Source organism: Bos indicus, chromosome 4 (assembly GCF_029378745.1).
Source record: "Bos indicus isolate NIAB-ARS_2022 breed Sahiwal x Tharparkar chromosome 4, NIAB-ARS_B.indTharparkar_mat_pri_1.0, whole genome shotgun sequence".
Lineage (NCBI taxonomy): Eukaryota > Metazoa > Chordata > Mammalia > Artiodactyla > Bovidae > Bos > Bos indicus.
In genome coordinates this window covers 106,695,808-106,698,936 of record NC_091763.1, presented here as the reverse complement: position 1 = coordinate 106,698,936, position 3,129 = coordinate 106,695,808, and positions in this window count along the sequence as shown.

The window sequence follows — 3,129 nt, the reverse complement described above, 5'->3', positions numbered from 1 at the left end:
TGCAATTCATGGGGTCGCAAAGAGTCAGACATGACTGAGAAACTGAACTGAACTGAAACGGTAGGAAGTACTCAGTAAAAACTGTGTTCTGAATGTGGCTGCTCTGATTTTTGACATCATTATGGTATCAAACAAAAGATCCTGGGATTGAAATGCACAGAACCATGAACGCAATCGGGAGGCAGTGTCAGTGAAGGTCTGTGAGCGTCTGCTCCTGGGCCTTGCGCTGGTTGTGAGCTGGAGCCGCCTTGCCTTGGAGTTCAGCCGGGGATGTGGAGTGACTGGGCGTGGCTGGGGAGGCGTGGATGCTGATCATGATGCAAGGTGGAAGATAAGGTGCTTTAGGCTCCAGAGGCGGCAGCCAGAACAGAGGCTTCTCCGCCTTCACTAAGGCCGAGGGATGGGGAGGGCTGGCCTGTCAGCCTTATCTCTGACTTGGCCCGGAGCCTAAGTGGCTGTTTACAGGGCTGGTTATAGGGCATGCTTGTGCCTCAGCTTGCTCTTATCTAATCTGAATTGTCCTTCTTATCATTTCCTCGAGAAACTGCAGCCTGGAGGACTTGGTTGGTGGAAAAGGATCAGGGAGGGGCGGTAGGTGTGAAAGAAGCTAGAAGTCCATCTGTAGAGAACTGGACTTTGGGGGAAGGGAAGGGAACAGAGAAAGCATGGTGGATTTGTATCTAAACAGACCAAAACCTCTCAAAGTCCTGAGTCATCGTTTGGTTCTCAATCCTTAACCTGCTGGCTTGACTGTTCTGCAGCTGAGCTCAGGCATTCAGTTGTCTGACTGTGAACCCATGGACTATAATAGCCAGCCAGGCTCCTCTGTCTGTGGGATTTTCCAGGCAAGCGTACAGCAGTGGGTTGCAATTTCCTCCTCCAGGGGATCTTCCCAACCCAGGGATTGAACCTGCATCTCTTGCATCTCCTTGCATCGGCAGGCTAATTCTTCACCACCAAGCCAGCTGGGAAGCCCCCTAATGTAGACACATGTTATTTTAAGAATCAACTCAGTGGATCACTGTTCTCTTAGACATTCAGAAAAAAAATGGGGAAGCTCATATGTGGCTGATATCTGCTGACTCCCACCCCACCCCACACCACCCCCATTCAATTGGTTTCCATGACTTTGTTTTCCTCTGTAAATGTTTTCTCTCCATGTGTTCTCCCCTCTGCCCTCACCCAGGGCTGGGCCTCTCTATATCACTCCTGTTCCATAGAACCAGCACTGTTTCTCTTGTCTTTTATCAATCCAGAACCCCAGCACCAGCCATTTGTAGGGATTATTTTCATCATGTCATACTCTTCCTCAAAAGCCTTTGGTCCCTTTTTTTCTGACTTTGAAGTTGTGACTTTTCTTCAAAACTTTCATGATGCTTTACAATCTGGTGTCCGTCAACATAGGAGCTTTATTCCTCATCTCCAGCCATGGAGCCGACCATCCTTACCCACATTCCAACAAATACACCATAACACAGTACTGGTCAGGAAATACTGCAGAGGTATCATCAGTGTGACTGTCCTAGTGAATCCCATTTTGCCTGAGATGGAGAAACAAAGAATGATGGTGAAATACTTTCTTTCAGAAATGTGCTAAAACCCCAGGTGAGGACTCAGTATGATGTGGGAAAGAGAATTTCTGGCTTAGAATGCAGTTCATTCCTACAAGTGTTTACAAAATATCTTATGAGGCTGTGAAAGAGAAAGGAGCCTTGTTTCTGTTACCAAAGAGCTTGTAATCAATAGAGAGATGATATACAAGTTTGCAAAGTCACTTCGGTCATATCAGACTATTTGCAACCCTATGGATTGTAGCCCATGAGGCTCCTCTGTGTGTGGGATTCTCCAGGCAAGAATATTGGAGTGGGTTGCCATACAAGGCAACTGGGTAATAGCATAAGAGGGTCAGTCATGCCTCTCTCAACTGGAAAAAAAAATGCACACCTTGAAAGTTGAGAATTATGTTTTATCTGGTGGACTTAATGAGGATTTAAGTCCAGGGTACAGCCTCTTAGATAGCTCTGAGGGACTGTTCCAAAGACGTAATGGAGGAGCCAGGTTATATAAGAGATGTTGCAAAAATAGCAACAACATAAAAGGTAGTAGAATATCAAAAGTATCTTAGTCACCCAGTTGTGCCTGACTCATTGTGACCCTATGGACTGTAGCTCGCCAGGTTCCTCTGTCCATGGAATTCTCCAGACAAGAATACTGGAGTGGGTAGCCATTCTTTCTCCAGTGGATCTTCCTAACCCAGGGATCGAACCTGGGTCTCCTGCATTGCAGGTGGATTCTTTACCACTGAGCTACCTGGGAAGCCCATCAAAAGATTACTGCTAATTAAAGAAAAAACCATACATCTCAAGTTCATGACTTTAATGCTTGTCTATGTATGGGAAGATGCAGTCATCAGGACTTATTGACATTATTCCTTTGATATGTACTGTACTATCTAGGGCTGGTATCCTGTTTTTCCTCTGTCCTGAATCCTCTCAGCATGCACCGTTGGGGCAGCTGTAGTGGCTGATGGCTTGATGGCTGAAGCATCCTTTGCTTACCAATATGACAGGCAACATTCTTTGTCCACACTTCATTCTTTGTGGAAGGTGTGAGACCAGGTGAGGTATTCAAAGGGAAATATCATGCATTTTCCAAATGGTGAAACTTACCTGCCTGAGAGTTTAAGTGGTCATTCACAGTCACAGAGCTAGTAATGAGCAGATTAGGGTCTCCTAGCTTGTTGTTCTCTTTCCTGGACTGTTCTGCCTGCAAACTGCAGGGCTGTGATGCTCCCAGGGAAGCCATTAAGCATGCTTGGGAGCAGAGGGAATGGGCATGGAGCTGGAAGACCTCCCAGGGGAGGGGACGTTTGACCTGAGAATTAAAAGGCTCAAGATGTTTCCATCATATTAGGAAAAAGAGAAGAAAGAATATTCCAGAAATAAAGTCTGTGAGCAGAGGCATAGAGCAAGGCAAGAGGAGCCACCCAGGGCAGGATTGCTTGGGGAATGGAGACTGCCTCCCTTTGCCTCCCCTGAGAGGCTGAGATAAAGGAGCCAGGAGAGGCTGGGGTGTCTCCAGACCGATAAACAGGCTCCACCCAGAGGCCAGTAGCATGTGTGGGGGGAC